Source organism: Mustela nivalis (assembly GCF_964662115.1).
Source record: "Mustela nivalis genome assembly, chromosome: Y".
Classification (NCBI taxonomy): Eukaryota; Metazoa; Chordata; class Mammalia; order Carnivora; family Mustelidae; genus Mustela; species Mustela nivalis.
Window position 1 is genome coordinate 5,297,717 of NC_139041.1, and position 17,947 is coordinate 5,315,663.

Below are 17,947 nucleotides of genomic sequence, written 5' to 3' on the forward strand. Positions count from 1 at the left end.
TAGCCATGTTGACCAATTCTGTTAAATCAGAGGTAAAGGAATGGCCTATATCTGTGAACTGTAATGCTAACTCGAGCAGCATTGAGCTGTAATGTACTTGCAAAAACTATTGGATAAAGAAGGTGTGGTTTGTATTGACAACAGAGTATCCCTCAGCCATCAGGGAGGATGAACCCCTGGTACTTGCATGGACTTGAGTTTCACAGGACTGGGTGTTTAGAAATAAAAAAAGACAAGTAGACAAAGAGGAATTTCCCATGGCTCCCATCCGATGTGCCCCAGGAGGAATATCATGACCCTTAGTAGAAGGAAGGGAAAACTGAAGGGAATGAAGTCAGAGAAGGAGACAAACCAGGAATGTGTCTGGACTCTGAAGAACCAAGTTGAGGATTACAGAAAAGAGAAAAATTCAGGGAATGAGGGCACTGGCTAATGGGTATCCAGGAGTTGTGGCATATGTTAGGATGAACACTAAACCATATATGGAACTAAAGCTTTAGAGAATTATTTGTCATAAACAGATGATGGATCATAGGCTGGTTTCCTCAAAAGAACAAAAATATAAACAGAAATACAGTCTGGCCCTTTCAAAAGCAGATGAAGACACGTAAAGAAAAGGAAAATATTATATTTTTATTATCTTTACTTATTAAAAAAGGCATGGAATTTTTTCCCATTAATGACCTTATCTTAATTGGGTCTTTATATTTGAAAAGTAGATTTTACCTGCCACCTCCATTTCTGAAATCAATGCGAAGAAATGCCTTTGCCTTTATTAAATTTATGCAAGTGTTGACTAGGAAAATGATTTGGATGTGGCCTTCTGTGTGTTGGCAGGAGTTTGATTACTCCTTCAAACGATTTAGTCAGTAATAAAAAGCTCAGATATTGTAGGGTTTCTGACCTAAACGTGGGAGTTGATATGTGTCTTGGAATTTTTCCTTTTCACTTGTTCTTAGATTTGCTGGCATAATTTTGTAGAGGCATCTTTTAGTTTAGTTTAGTTTAGTTTTCTTTTCTTTTCTTTTCTTTTTTTTCCCTTTCCATCAGGTGCCAAACTTTCTTCTGGATGCTGCTCTCCTTCAGTAATGGTTTCTTCAGTTTGTTAAAGTTTGTTAAACTTCTTTCTTCTTTTTCTATTTCCTTATGCCGTCGTGTTAGGTTGCCTTTTGTGTGTGCATGTGTGTGTGTGTGTGTGTGTGTGTGTGTGTGTGTGTGTGTGTGTGTGTGTTTAATTTTGGTAAATACACACATTTACCCCTATATTCTTTCTTCATAAGATGTTTTGACATCATCCCATAAGTTTCTTGAATTTCCTTTGTTCAAAGTACTTTCTGATTTTCTTTCTTTGATTCATTGCTACTTCAGGAATGTGTTGTTTTTTCCACCTAGTCGTGCCTGGCTGTGTTTCCCTTTCTTAAGTTATTTCTTTCTGTTTTCATATCTTTGTGGTTATAAGTTACAAAACAGGATTTGAATTATCTTCAAATAATTACGACTGTATTTGGATCCAGCAGAGGATTTCTGACAGACAATTTTAGGTCTGCCTTTGGGAAAAACTTCTCTTATGGTCCTCAGAGACACAATCTTATGCTCAGGTGGTCTAGAGAGTCCATGATGACATCTGCTAAACCTTACCACCTTTCTCTCTGGATGATCTGTCCTGTGCTATAAGTGGATACTCTGGTCTGCAACAATACTGGAATGTGGTCCCCATCTCCTTTTATTTCTGTTAATATACTTACAACATTTTATCCACCCACATGGAGGTGTAACTGTTGCCAAATCTTCCAAGTTTCTGGTGTTTTAATACTCCATAAAGACAAGGCAGCTTCTCGTAACTTTTGTCTCTCAAAGGCATAAAATCTCTCTATCTGCCATAGGCACAATCACTTTTGCTCCCTTCGCTTTGTCAATTGCATAACCTATGTCACCAATTCCTTCACTTTCTAGTCGAAGGAAATCTCTATTGCAACATGAGGTTGAGCTTGTTAAGTTTTTGTTGTTTCCTTGTGGAAATTTTTGCCCTTTTTTCTTTTTCTTTTTTTTTTTTTTTTAATTCTCATTCATTCCAACAATGTGTTTGTACAGAACAAAGAATTTATCCTGAATACTTGACCTAATTATAATAGGTAGGATGTTAACTTTTTATTTTGGTTACTTTCTGACTTGGAATCTCCATGCCTTTCCCCTTTATGTTACTTCTTGGGGGTTTGCTTTCCTTAGAGTGATTCCTCACTTCCTCCCCATCTTTGGTGTGTCTCCTTTGTGTGACCATGTGTGTCTGAGTGTGTGTGTGTGTGTGTGTGTGTGTGTTGTTTGTGTGTGTTCACATAACACTTATAATTAAATTTCAAGAGTAGGAAGTTGTTATTTTATGGTTAGCAATTCAATTTGACATGCCTTGAAAACTCACATTTTATCACTTTCAGCCACATTTTCTACAAAAAATGTCACCTTTTATCCACTTTTATAAACACATATTCTCACAAACCTGCCTTCACACAAAGGCAAATTCTGTGTGCCTGGTTAGAATCATATAGTTTGTCCCTTTTTTCCTTACTTTTTCCCATGTCTCTTGACTACCATGAGAGAGTGAAATCCTATATTATTTGTCTTTCTGAGACTAATAGATGTGACATAACCCAATGATCTCCACAATTCTGCCACATGAGTCAAGTGGCAAGAATTCATTCTTGCTTATCCTCTGTAAGATTCTGCAGTGCCTTTGAAGACAGTGAGTTGGTAGCAGTGGCTGGGAACTCCAGGCTTGTCTTCAGCCATGAACACACCTGGAAGATTACCACATCAACTGCAACTTGGCAGAAATCGACCTGAAGTTTAAAAGCAAACTCCACAGCAAAAGAGAAAAGAATTCGCTGAGACTTTGGGAGAAGATGGAGACATTGATTATGGGATTTATGGGTGTTTGGTGCGTCAGAGGACAGTGAGTCAATGCAGAATACAAAGGCACAGGAGAGAGGATCACACTGGGGACCCATAAGAAGCATCTTTCCCAATGCATTTGCTGTGACCAGAAGAGGGTCTGAATGGCATTAGTTTTTTCCAACAAAGGGTATTGATGCAGGAGATTTCAATAAGCAGGCTTGGCAGACATTGACTCAAGAGAACACTGTGTTTATCCTTCAGAGGACACCAACAAGAAACCAGGTGCAGACAGCGTGGAACCATGCTCAGAGACAATATCAGGAGACACAGTGGGAATATGGTGGGTTCTGGCAGTCTATACATGAGAGTGTGTTCATGGAGATGATTTTATGGGGACACAAAAATTTTGGATTTTCGCACCATCAGCATCATGACTAAATTTCTGCCAAAGACAGGATGGTGAGGGCATTAGCTGCCTAACCTGACAACATGAAATCCCAACCATGGAACACTTGTGGGGCTGCCTTCTTCAGTCCAAGTTACTTAGTCCCAGGAGAACAGACTCTCCCATAGGGAACTAGAAGGAAGCACTGCCCACATGCTCTATCCTGACCGCTGCATTATGTAGGCCTTCATTCTGTTGATTTTGTTGAATGATTTTTTCACAGGTACACCAGAGCCCAGCAAGCTAAACCTCAGAATATTTACCCCAGACCCCAAACACACAAAACGACAGGAAAGGAGAGCCTTTGCAGATAACTGGTCTCAAGGACAGGGACAGCCACAACACAGCAGCAGAGGGCATACATGCGACACACAGACGCAAGACTCCATCAAGCACCAGCCATTGGGCAATCCATTATCTCTCCTTCCTAAAGAATTTAGCCTCAGGTTAGAAAACAAAATGGGCTTTTTCAATACAGGGAAGAAGACAGAGACCTAGATCCAATGCAAAGATAGAATAGTCATTTGATGCCAAAGAAGAAAAAGAAAGAGAAAAAGAAAAAGAAAAAGAAATTATCATGGCCAGGCAATCAGAGTGAAACCTGTACTCTTGACTCGCCCAAAGGAGGATTGAAAGCTGCCACGATACTCACTGCACATCAGAAAGACACAGAAGATATTAGGTACCCTCGAACCACAGAGATAAAACTGATAAAAATAAAAAATAATATAAAATAATGAGTTCCTGATGAAATGATTGGTAGCAGACTGGATGCAAAGTCCAGGAAGCTGGCAGAAGCAGAGATTCCAATTAGTGATCTGAAGGCAAAAGACTGGAAGATAAAGAAGCAAATCCAAAGAGAGAAGGAAGAATGATGGAACATGGCAATGAGTATAGGGAGGTCATCGACACCAAGGAATGGAAAGAGTTGCCTATTGTAGGAGAACTAAGAGTGAGAGAAAGAAAGAGGGCTGAACATTTCTTTGAGAAATCAGAGCTCAAAATGCCCTTAATCTTGGAGCAGAAACAGGGATCCAAATTTGGAGACACAGAGGACTCCCATCACCATCAAGAGAAGCAGAGCAACACAAGACACAGGTCGGATAGAGCAAGCGACACCAGCCCAAGCCAAAATCCGTATTCCCTACATTTCTGAAAAATGGTAGAGCAGTGGTTCTTGTCTAGTACTAGGAGGTATTAAGAAGAGAATGAATGAGTCCTGTGGTGTGTCCATCATTCAGAGGCGGCCTTCAGCTCAACTCATGATCCCAAGGTCATGGCATCAACTCTGGTCTCAGGTTTCCTGCTCAGCGACAAGTCTGATTCTCCATCTCCAGGTCCACCCCCTCATTGTGATCTCTATTTCTCTCTCAAATACATCGAATGCACGTATTTTGACAGAAAACAAAAGTGAAAACAAAAACAGTGTACAAGGATTGACTGGGGCCAGAAGATGGTTTATTTAATTTGGACCTAGGTCCCTATGGAATACAGCCAGGTTCAGAGCACCTCCCACCACCATCCTAAAATGCCAGACCATCGCTCTGAGCTCCCTTGTTAATTCTACTCTTGTCTTCCTGAATCTCCTCACCAACCTGTAGCATCCACTGTCTGTCCCGCTGTAATGGCCCTTTGTTGCCACATTGTTCATCTTCTCCTGGCTCCATGAGAACATACCCATCTTCTGCAAGAGGCACTGTTTGGTTATCGCAAGAAGTCATTTGTGGGATGGTCATGAGAGGATTAAGGCAGGCTTGTGCTGCCACAGCTCCATTCAGTTCCCCAGGGGGTAGCTGCACCACCTTATGAAAATGCTCAAGGTTTTTCGACATTAGAATCTTTTTCAATGCGTCCTTTTGGAGATACACATTTTCATATTGAAGCAGGCAAAAGTGTCTTTCAAATGGCTTCACTTGTGCTACAGTTCTCTTCCAATATGCTTGCTCCTTCGGACTCCTACTCCTTCGGACTCCAAGTGCATAAGTCCGTCCTGGGCCTGAGGTTCTTGTGTGTAGAGTCTGACTATGGTGCTTGGTCACTTTTGAAGTTTGGGAGGCTGTTTTGGCGGTTTCTTGAGACACTAGAGGAACTCATGATATCGCTGTTGAAGATTCACGACATATCTTTTGCAAGGTTGTGGGTGTTCCCTGTGAGGTCTCCTTTGCTGGCCGTTACCTAGTCAGAAGAGCCCTGTTTGGGTAGAAATACCAAACATATGTGCAGAATATGGAGTTCCTCCCCTGAGTCTTTGTTTGAGACATTATACTCTCTTGGTCTTTTGTTGCTAAGATGGAATGCTGGATTCTTGTCTTTTTCCAGGGTCCAGATGGCTGGTGCTGACTGTCACATCAATAGACTACAAAATTGTCCATGGAGAATGTGACACTGACTCGCTTTACAATTGACATGGTTAGAGACCCAGGTGGCTCCACCAGTTTGGGAGGTCTTGGGATCCTCTTGGTCCACCCATGAATACTCCAACCAAGTGTAGATCAGGCATGGTTTGGGGAGGAGTGGTTGCTAAGTCCTCAAACCTTTGTGACATCACAGAAACTGACATCAATGAAACAGCAGTCACTCTCTCATGATATTTGAGTCCTATGGCTTTAAGGAGGAAGCCCCACGAAGTACTAAAAAGATCCCTCTGATTCTGGTCAAGAACTCAGGTCGTCTTATGTGTTAATTTCCCACTTGCACTTTCTAGACAAAGAGAAAAGAAATGACATTCGTTATACCATCCTTTAGGCCAACATTTCTCAAGAGATGGCAAGATTTTCCTATTTCCACTACAATTTCTAGAGATCTCAATAAACAGTGAGGCTCCTTGCCTATCATCAGCTCTCTATAAAGTGTGTCATCCTGTGGGTGACAGAGTCCTTGCTCAGCGACTTACCTGTGAGTCAGTAATGACTAAGGGACAGAAAGTTCATTTCCAAGGCAAAATATTAGGGAATGATGTATTGTGCTCTCTGTGTCCTCATCTCCTAGTTGTACGAAATACTAGTCATAAGAGATTAGGGCTCTCTCTACCTGGATTTACTTTAAACACTTTTTCAAAGGCTTCAAGGAGGGTGCATTTGCATAATGGCTAACGATTAAGGAAGAGCCCTGGAGAGCACTCCTTGTCATCATTAGTTAACTCTAACTGCTGTGGTAATTGGTATAACCATGTTGACCGAGTCTCTTTAATCAGAGGAAAACGAATGGCCGATATTGATATCCTGCCAAGGTCCAATGGAGCAGAACTGTGAATTGAGCTGCAATGCCCTTGCAAAGTGTAGTGGATAAAGAAGGTGTGGTCCATATTGGCAACAGAGTATTCCTCAGCCATCAGGAAAAACGAACACCAGGTACTTGCATTGACATGAATACCCAAAACTGGGCGATGCAAAAAAAAAAAAAAAAAAAAAATTTTTTTCATCCTTCCAACTATCTGTTTATAGGAATAGGATAATTATTCCCGAATATGTGAACTAATTATTGATATATAAGGACTTAACTTTCTCATTTTGGTTGGATTCTTACGTGGATTCTCTATGGTATTTTCTTGGAATTTTGCTTCCTTTACTATGATTCCTCATTCTCCTCATCTTTTGTGTGTCTTATCTGTGTGTGTGTGTGTGTGTGTGTGTGTGTGTGTGTGTGTGTGTGTGTGTGTTGTCTGTGTGTGTTTCACATAACAATTCTAATGAAATTCCAAGAGATAGCCAGTCGGTTTATGGATACCAATTCAATGTGATATGCCTTGAAAACTCCCACTCCATCAGTTTCAGCCACATTTCCTGCAAGGAATGTCCCATTTAGTCCTCTTTTATAAGCACATATTCTCACTAACTTGACTTCAATCAAACAACAAATTTTGGGTGCCTTCTTAGAGTCGTATTGCTGTCACCTTTCCCCTTTCTTTTTCCAGGGTCCTTGACTACTATGAGAGAGTGAAATAATATTTATTTGCGTTGTTGAGACTGATAGATGTGATGTAGGCCAATGCTCTCCATAACATTGCCACCGGAGGCAAGTGTCACGAATTCATTCTTGCTTATGGCTGGGTAAGAGTCTGTGGTGCTTTTTGAGGACAGTGAGATGGTAGTGATTTCTGGGAACTCCAGGCTTGTCTTCAGTTATAAACACAACTGGAAAATTACCACATCAGTGCAACATGGCGGAAATAGATGTGAAGCCTACAAAGCAATCTGCACAGAAAAAGAGAAGTCACAGAGAACTTGGTAGATGACTGGAGACATGGATTTGGGAGACATGGGCGATTGTTGCCTAAGAGAACAGTGAGACAATGCAAAGAACAAAGGTACAGGAGAGAGAAGCACACTCGGAATGCACAAGGAGCACATTTTCCAAAGTCATTGGCTGTGGCCAGCAGTGTATGAATGGCATGAGTTATTGCCAACAAAGGGTGTTGAGTCCATAGTTTTCAGATCATCAGGCTTGGCAGACTCGAGAGAACACTGTGTTTTTTTCTTGGAGAGGACAGCAGCAAGCACCTAGGTGCAGACAGCCTGGAAACCATGATCAGAGACTATATCAGGGGACAGAGTGGGAAGAATGTGGATTCTAGCAGTGCATCCATGGGAGGCTGTGTTTATGGAGATAAGTTAATGGGGGCACACAAAATTTTGGGCTTTCACACCAGCAGCATCAAGACCGAGCTACTGGCCTAAGATAGGACGGTGAGAACATTAGATGCGAAACCTGCAAACATGAAATCCCAACCGTGAAATACTGGGGGACTTCCTTGCTCAGTCCAAGTTGCTTTGTCCCAGGAGAAAAGACTCTCCGTAGTGGACTAGAAGAAAGCCCTGTCCACAGGCTTTCTCCTGGCCACAGCATTCTACAGGCCTTTGTTCTGTTGAGATGTTCTCAGGCACGCCAGAGCCCAACAAGATGAACATCACCATGTTGACCAAGTCACTTTAATCAGAGGAAATGGAATGGCCTATATTGATGGCCTGCAATGCCCACTCGAGCAGAACTGTGAATTAAGCTGCAATGCCCTTGCAAAGACTAGTGGATATAGAAGGTGTGGTCGATATTGGCAACAGCATATTCCTCAGCCATAAGGGAGGATGAACTCTGGTACTTGCATTGAGATGAATGCCACAGGACTGGGTGAAACAAAATGAAATAGGTAAGCAGACAAAGGGAAATATCATATGTCTTTCCTCGTAAATGGCTCAGGAGGAATACCATGGATCCTAGTTAAGGAAAGGAAAACTGAAGGGGAAGAAGTCAGAGAATGAGACAAATCAGGAGTGACACAGGATTCTGAGAACCAAGCTGAGGGTAACAGAAAAGAGACACATGCAGGGAATGATACAACTGGCTAATGGGTGTTGAGGAGTTGTGGCATATATTAGGGTCAGCACTAGGTTGTATAAGGAACTAAAGCATCCGTAAATACTCTGTCAACAAACAAAGAGGCAACCTACAGAATGGGAGAAGTTATTTGCAAATGACAGTACAGACAAAAGGTTGATATTCAGGATCTATCAAGGACTCCTCAAACTCAACACACACAAAACAGACAATCATATCAAGGTCCTGTAACTTCTACAGGCAATAAAACACAAGGCGGCTGCATAACTAAAAATAACACTGTAAGCTGATCAGACCTATGTAAACTGAAAGCAAGCAAACAATTAGTCAATATACAGTGAGGACAGCGAAACTTATACATAATAGTTCCATTAACTGTATATCTTGATATTATTCCTGCCTCAACAGCCAATAGGATGGTCGAGGGACACAAGCTCTTTGTCAGCTTTCCAGTTCCTGGGTAATAAGCAGACAGAGGTGCATCTGTGGTAACAGGTCCCACAGCAGCCACAAGCTTCCAAACATTTAATACCCTGTGGTGTAGAAAACATGCTATCAGGGATAGCATTAAGATGAACATTAAGAGAATCAATAACAGCAATCTGAGACATTTGGGAGTTAAGACTTTTGCTCTTAGACCAATCAGTAATAGAGACATCAGTGATAATGACATGGGGAGTAAGAACCTATGGATGTCTCTACAAACATTCTACCCATGGAGATGAATTGGTGTGCCAGGTACTAGAAGTAGTACAATAAGGATGATCTAAAGGAGTCATCCTGACCACCAGATGAATGGGAAAAGTTCCTGATTGTACTTCCAGCAGGGTCCAGTGTTCTTCCTTAGCTCCTGGTTTAGCTATGGAAGTCTCTGCCTCCTCATTATAATTCATGCTGAAAATATTTAAGTATTTTAGAGGACTTAGAAACAGTCAGGCACCCATATACTGGTTATTGATTATCTCGGGGAAACTGAAAACAAATGGGAGGGCCTGAGGTGAGGCCCGTGAATTAAATTAATGAGCAGCAGTATCAAGTAAGACACTATCACTTATGCCTCTAAAAACCCAGGTAAAATTTGTCTGGGTCCTTGGAGACGGATCACTCCAAGTAACCGCCTGAAAAGTAGGTGAATCGGGTATGTAGGCCCAATAAGGGCGAGTCTCTGAGGCAGCAGTTAACAAAGCAATAAATGCTAAGAACAAATTGGTTGGGGTAACAGGCTTATCTGTGGATTTTACTAACGCCACAGCTCGAGAAGAAAGGGCTTTCATGGTGCCCCAAGTAGATTTTGCTTGACGTCGAGAACATCATCTCCTGGGCTCACTCAGCCGAAGTTTGGCCATCTTCCACTTTATCAGGGAGAAATCGTACCCCTCTTGCCTGGAGTCAGCGTAGCGCTTCCTCATCCTGTGGAAAAATACAAATAAAACCCTGACCCCTCCTAAGGACAGGATCAGGCCCACGCCACATGTGAGTGAGGGGATCCTTCCACTTGGCATATGGAAGTGGTGATAAATCAGGAGTCCAGAAGTGCTCAACTGCAGTCTTCACCATAGTATCTACATTCAAAAAAATTTAAAACATATAAAGCTAGAGCTAAATGAACATGAGGTTTATATTTAAGTTTACCCTGTAAGATTTCCAACCCTTTTAATTTTTTCAGAGCATTTTTTTATGTTTACAGTTTTTCTATATTTTTTAATTAATTTTTTATTTTTTATAAACATATATTTTTATCCCCAGGGGTACAGGTCTGTAAACCACCAGGTTTACACACTTCACAGCACTCACCAAAGTACATACCCTCCCCAATATCCATAATCCCACCCCCTTCTCTCAAATCCCCTCCCCCCACTAACCCTCAGTTTGTTTTGTGAGATTAAGAGTCACTTATGGTTTGTCTCCCTCCCAATCCCATCTTGTTTCATTTATTCTTCTCCTAACTTAAGCCTTCTCCCACTTAAGCCTCCATGTTGCATCACCACTTCCTCATATCAGGGAGATTATATGATACTTGTCTTTCTCTACTTGACTTATTTCGCTAAGCATGATACGCTCTAGTTCCATCCATGTTGTCGCAAATGGCAAGATTTCATTTCTTTTGATGGCTGCATAGTATGCCATTGTGTATATATACCACATCTTCTTGATCCATTCATCTGTTGTTGGACATCTAGGTTTGAGACTAGCATGACTTTGGTTCACAATGGCTTGACCTGTAGAATTATACGGAATAGCTGTAGAATGAGCAATGTGGAAAGTAGAACAGGATTGTTAAAAGGCCATAGAAGTGTATGCAGAGCCATTGTCAGTCATAATGATCCAGGTGTGCAAATGCCTGAAAAAAAATGATTTTGCACATCTGTAAAAGCTTCTCCTGAATGTGCAGAGGCAAAAGTATATTCTGAAAAGGTTTCCATAGAAACATACAAATATGATAACTGACCAAAGGTTTTATATAAAGTAATATCCATCTGCCAAAGAGAATTAAGAGTTAGCGTACAAAAAGTTGGACAGGTTTGACATGATTTAACAATTTGTCCAGCTTGTTTTATGACAATCTTAAATTTTCCTTGTAATGCTTGTGCATTTTGGTGAAACATTTTGTGACTTCTCTTTGCTTTTTCTAAGGGAGTAAAAATAGCAGCATGAGTTGAAGCATCTGCTAGAGCATTACCTTCGGAAAGTGGACCTGGAAGGGCTGTGTGAGCATGAATATGGAAAATGAAAAGAGATTCAGTTCTGGTTGTCAGTAAATGTTGAATCTGTGAAAATAAGTGAACTAATTTTTTATCATTACTAAGAATAAACGCAGAGATTCATCGAGAAATTGTTTTAGCCACATATTGACTATCTGTGTATATATTGAAGAGCATATTGGAAGGCTTTTAATTCAGTGTGCTGCACTTAAGAGGTTTTATAATGTAGTTTAGTACTATTACAACGTAAGGTGGAAATGAAAATGATTTAAATGTCTCCAGTTTTATTTGCATCTATAAAAACAGTCGGCACATGAATAATAGGGGTTGTCTGGAAAGGCTAGGAAAAATGACAGAAGTCAGATTAAGAAACTGTAAAAGTTTATTATTAGGTAGGTGGAATATAATCTGTCCTGGGTATGTGGCCAAAGCAACTTGCCATTCACTCTATTTCATTTATAGTCTGGATAATTGTTCTTTTGTAATTATTGGCACAATGATAAAGTCAGGTTCTTGTCCCAATAACTGAAACAACCATGTATGTCCCTTGGTTATCAATTGTAATAACATTTGTAAAGTTGGATTGATAACTTTTTAAAATTTATTTCTTTATTTTCAGCATAACAGTATTTATTTTTTCACCACACCCAGTGCTCCATGCAATCCGTGCCCTCTATAAACCCACCACATGGTACCCCAACCTCCCACCCCCCCATCACTTCAAGACTCTCAGATTGTTTCTCAGAGTCTAGAGTCTCTCATGGTTCACCTCCCCTTCCAATTTTCCCCAACTCCTTTCAACTTTCTAACGCCCCATGTCCTCCATGCTTTGTGTTATGCTCCACAAGTAAGTGAAACCATATGATAATTAACTCTCTCTGCTTGACTTATTTCACTCAGAATATCTCTTCCAGTCCCATACATGCTGCTACAAATGTTGGGTATTCATCCTTTCTGATGGAGGCATAATACTCCATAGTGTTTATGGACCATAACTTTTAAATAATGAATGGCAAGATGAATCCATTCCAAAATTCCTGAAGATTGCCCAAAATAGCAATAAGTAAAATTTGTAGACATAATATATTCAAATATATTGATTGGTTGTGTAAACTTGAGTTAATTGTGCTTGTGAGATAGCCTGTTCTACCAGAGATAAAGCAGTTTTAGCTGCCTCAGTTAGTTGCCATGGTGAACTTGGATGAGAATCATATTTTAATATCTGGCATAGTGGTTGTAATTGTTTAGCAGTAAGGGCTAAAGATGGGCAAAGCCAATTAATATGACCTAATAATTTTTGGAAATCATTAAGAGTTGTAAAATGCTGTGTTCTATTTTGGATGTTTTGTGGTCTTATTTTCTTATTATGAATGACATATCCTAGATATTCAAAAGGTTTCTGTCTTTGAATTTATTATGGTGCCACAACTAGTCCGTACAGATCCAAAAACTGTAACAAATTTTTAAAGCCTGTTGCAACGATATCTCAGTTTTTGCTGAAAGCAAAATGTTATCCATATAATGTATACAGTATATTTGATTCTGATATTTTTTCTCTAAAATGGAGTCAGGGCCCGAGAAACATATTGTTGACCCAAAGTAGGACTGTTTGCCATCCCTTGAGGCAAAAAAGTTCTTTGATATCTATCATGAGGTTCTAAAAAATTGTACTTGGCACTGAAAAAGCAAATCTATCAATATACACTGGGGCTAGCGGAATGATAAAAAAGGAGTCTTTCAGATCTATAACTAACATTTAATGATCAAGTGGGATACTAGTTGGAGATGGTAGTCCAGGTTTCAGGGCTCCCATTGTTTGCAGCACAGCACTACTTGCCCTGAGATCTTGTAATAATCTCCATTTGCTAGATTTCTTTTTAATAACAAATATTGGGCTATTCCAAGGACGAGTAGATTTCTGTAGATAACCAAGAGCATATTGTTCATCCATTAACAATTTTGCTGGCTCTAACTTCTCTTTAGATAAGGGCCATTGATCAACCCACACAGGAGTAGAGGCATAGCATGTGGTCTAGTCAATGGCCCTTATGAAAACCCATGCCATGTCTATCACTTTTTGGTGTTATTGATAGAGGTTCAATAGGGCCTTGTAAAGTCTTTCCAAGGTCTTTGCCCTTTTCATACCCCATTCTGTGCATCATATGAATAACTTTAGGAAATTGTGATTCTTTAGGAATGGGAGGTGTCTCTAACACTAGTCCCATACAAATAGTATATCTCTGTCCCAAAGGTTCAAATCTATATCTAATATAAAAGGTTGAAAATTTCCATGATGGCCTTCAGAAGTTTGCCAAGGTGAGTGGTTAGAGCTAATTTTTGGAGCTGATGCATTACCTACTCCCTTTATGTGAGTGGTAGTGCTTTTGAAGGGCCTTTGAGAGGGCCAATCCTTGAGTGCTATAACTGACATATCAGCTCTGTCATCAATCAAGCCCTGAAATGGATGACCATGGATATATAGGGTCAAAAAGGGTTTATCAGAGGTAATAATTCTCATCCAATAGGCATCTGTTGAGCCAAATCCTTGTTCCCCTCATTGAGGTTTCACAATTTGGTTCTGTGATTGTACTCCAGATAACAAGATTAATTTTTCTATAGATATTTTAGGTTGCAAGGCCATGATCCCAGAAGGGACGGAAATCATTCTTTTAATTTCTCCTGTGTAATCCTCATCTATAAAACCAGGATGAAAATTTAACCCCTTCATAGTCCAGCTAGAATTGCTTAATAAAAGTCCCCAAATTCCTTTTGGCACGGGTCCCCATATTCCAGTAGTGATTGCTTTAGATGGTTCCCCAGCCTCAAGGTAAACAGCAACATCTGAGGCTAAGTCAAGTCCAGCAATGGAGGGGGTACTTCAGAATAATTTTTTGACTCTGGGCAAGTCTGCACTGTTTGCTTGGGGAATTGTGGTAGGAGGGATGCTATTGTTTGGTGGGGCAGCAGTTGGCCCCTTTTGAAGTTTCCCTGAATGGGTTGGCCAAATTTATCTGTTTTGGATAGACAGTTATTTGCCCAATGATAACCTCTCTGGCAATGGGGACAAATAGATTAAGGCTTACTCTTTTGATTATTGAGAGGAGTAGGCAAACCTTTACTTTGCCTTTGTTTAGATAATTGGGGGCATGGAGCATGAAAGTGTCCCAAATTTCCACATTGAAAACATACTCGATTATTAAATTGTCCTCCCTTAGATTTAATAAGGTGTTGCTGCAATTCTTGAGGGGAAATTACTTTTTTTTTTAAATTTTTTATTTTTTATAAACATATATTTTTATTCCCAGGGGTACAGGTCTGTGAATCACCAGGTTTACACACTTCACAGCACTCACCAAATCACATACCCTCCCCAATGTCCATAATTCCACCCCCTTCCCCAAACCCCCTCCCCCCAGTAACCCTCAGTTTGTTTTGTGAGATTAAGAGTCACTTATGGTTTGTCTCCCTCCCAATCCCATCTTGTTTCATTTATTCTTCTTCTACCCACTTAAGCCTCCATGTTGCATCACCACTTCCTCATATCAGGGAGATCATATGATAGTTGTCTTTCTCTGCTTGACTTATTTCGCTAAGCATGATACGCTCTAGTTCCATCCATGTTGTTGCAAATGGCAAGATTTGATTTCTTTTGATGGCTGCATAGTATTCCATTGTGTATATATACCACATCTTCTTGATCCATTCATCTGTTGATGGACATCTAGGTTCTTTCCATAGTTTGGCTATTGTGGACATTGCTGCTATAAACTTTCGGGTGCATGTGCCCCCTTGGATCACTACATTTGTATCTTTAGGGTAAATACCCAATAGTGCAATTGCTGGGTCATAGGGCAGTTCTATTTTCAACATTTTGAGGAACCTCCATGCTGTTTTCCAGAGTGGCTGCACCAACTTGCATTCCCACCAACAGTGTAGGAGGGTTCGAGGGGAAATTACTTTTAATATTACAGCCATAGGAACTCCTTGAATGTAGGAAGGCCCGATATCAGCACACAATTGAATGTAATTCTCTAAACTGCCTGTTTTATTCCAAGGGCTTATAGCAGCCTGACATGCAGTGTTAGCATTCTCAGAAGCCAATTGTTTGACTATAATAGTCCCAGCTTCACCATCCAATACAATCTTACCTACAGCCTTTAAAAGAGGGGCTACAAAGTCCTGACACGGCTCATCAGGTCCCTGTTGAATTTTAGATAATTCCTCAGTTTGGGCCCTATAGTAGGTAATCTCTTCCAAGCCTTCAGAGCACATTCATTAATTTGAGTGTATGCAATCTCTGGATAATCTATTTGAATGCCAACATCATAATAAGGTCCAGCTCCTACTAATATATCATAAGTAATAGGAATCTGTGTTCTTCTATTATACAAGGCCATTTCATTAGCTCTTTCAATGAATTTAGCCTTCTATAATAAGAAATCTCCACCTGATAAACATGCATCAGCTATGACCTTCCAATCACCAGGACACAAAGCTTCCATTCCCAAGTTATCTAGTAGAGGTAAAGTAAAAGGAGCAGTAGGATCATACTGAGCAGTGGCGGTTTTAATTTCTTTTAAGACTTTGAAATTTAGAGCTGTGTAAATTCTTTGTCCTTGCTGGTTGGCAGTAACAGGGAATGCAGAAAACTCTGCAACATTTCCCCTTTTTGCTGTGCTTGATACAAAGCACGCTGTAACGGTGTTACTCCTGATAAAGAAAGTAACTGTGCACTTTGTTGTGCTGCCATTACAGGAAAAGCAGCACGTTTAGGTCTTAATTTCTCTTTATGACTTGGCGCCTGCCATCCAGTATCCGGGATTTTATAGGCCGATTTTATCGTAGATTCACCCCCTAAGGAGGGAGTAGTATTAACCCCAACATGAGTACACTGTGGCACTAAAGTATTATTCGGTACCAGCTGTTTACATGGTGTATCAAAAAAGAGTGCAATGGAGCTGGAGATGAGGAACCATAGGACATTATCATCATCAAGATAAACATCATCCTTTTCAATTTCATCATCCCCTGAAGTTATCAATACCGGTGGCGGTAAACAAACCACACTGGGAAGACACTCAGACATATGACTTTTATTGAATAATTTCTCCAAAGAGGGGAGAGACAGCGCTGATGCCATCACGCAATCTCCGCAATGAGAAGGGCTTAAACTACACGTTAGAAAATCCTCACCTTCTTCTCCCACTGAATGAGATTTTAAAGACAATAAATCAATAGAATGTTTAGGGTCCAAAAGGTCCCTAATCTGGGACCAGAGGTTCATTGTACCCTCTGGAACTGTTTCAGCACCGTAAACAAAAATTTGATTCTTAATTTCTTGACCCACATGGTGCCAAAGTTCAAGATTTGCACTCCATCCCTTAGGAAACCAGGGGCATAAATCACTAACAATCTCAAAAAATCCCTGAAGAGTCTCGTGAGAGACTCCTGACCCTCTCTCCTTTAGTAGAGCTTGCAGAGCCTGCAAAAAATGACCCTCTTAGGTTGACTGAACTGTCCCCATATATTACTCCTGTCGTTCCAGATCACCTGTATTCTCCTCCCTGATGTAAAGTCCTCAACTGAGATGCCACTGGTCTTCAGGTCCCTGTTGGGGAGCCATCTGTCATGGCCAGCGTGACAAGAGGGAGCAGGGTTGAAGGGTAGGAGAATGAAGAAAGAGAATGTGGGGAATAGGAAGGACACAGGCAAATGTGTCAAGCAGGTGCCAAAGTTTATTTTGCAGAGCTCTGATTTATACCACACAGTAAGGGAATCACTTCCTGTACATCTGGGGATAGTTTCTATTTCGGCCTGAGTGTAGCTGGCCATACAGAGATATCAGAGAGCCTTGACCTTTATTGTTTGGACACTTAGGCCATAACTCAATATTCACAAAACACAGGAGCCTTATTATCTTAGTCTTGAGAGAGCAGCTTCAATGGCAACACGCCTAACCTCACAATGTTCTCATAACAATCACCAGGGAACACGGTGTCACTCTATCTTGCCACCTGTGAAGGTCCTCAGATTAAGAGTTTCCCAAGAACTGTTGCTCTATTGGGTTAACCCCTTCTAGGCACGAGGCCCCCAAAACTTGATGGTGCATCAAAACAACAAAAACTTGGAGGATTTACCAACATATACACCACCAACATGGAAGCATATGAACAGAAAGGAAGGGATATGGGGACCTCAATCCAATATTTCTAGGGACTATGATATCCATTTTCAGCACAGGACAGATCATCCAGATGGAAAAGTGGTAAGGAATAACAGATGTCATCAGGATCTCTCTAGACCACCTGAGTTTCGGGGATACAACCATTAGATTGTGTCTCTGTGGATCATAAGAGGAGTTCTTCCTAAAGGTAGACCTAACTTTATCTATCACAGATAGTGTGCTAAAGTCAAAATCAATATTTAACTAAAGGAAGAGAATTCAAATACTCTCTTGTATACTTATGACCATGAAGGTATGAAAACGGAAAGAAATCACTTATGAATGGGAAACACAGCCAGACACTAATAGGTGGAAAACACAAAACACTCGTGAACTAGCAAGGAATCAAAAAAAATA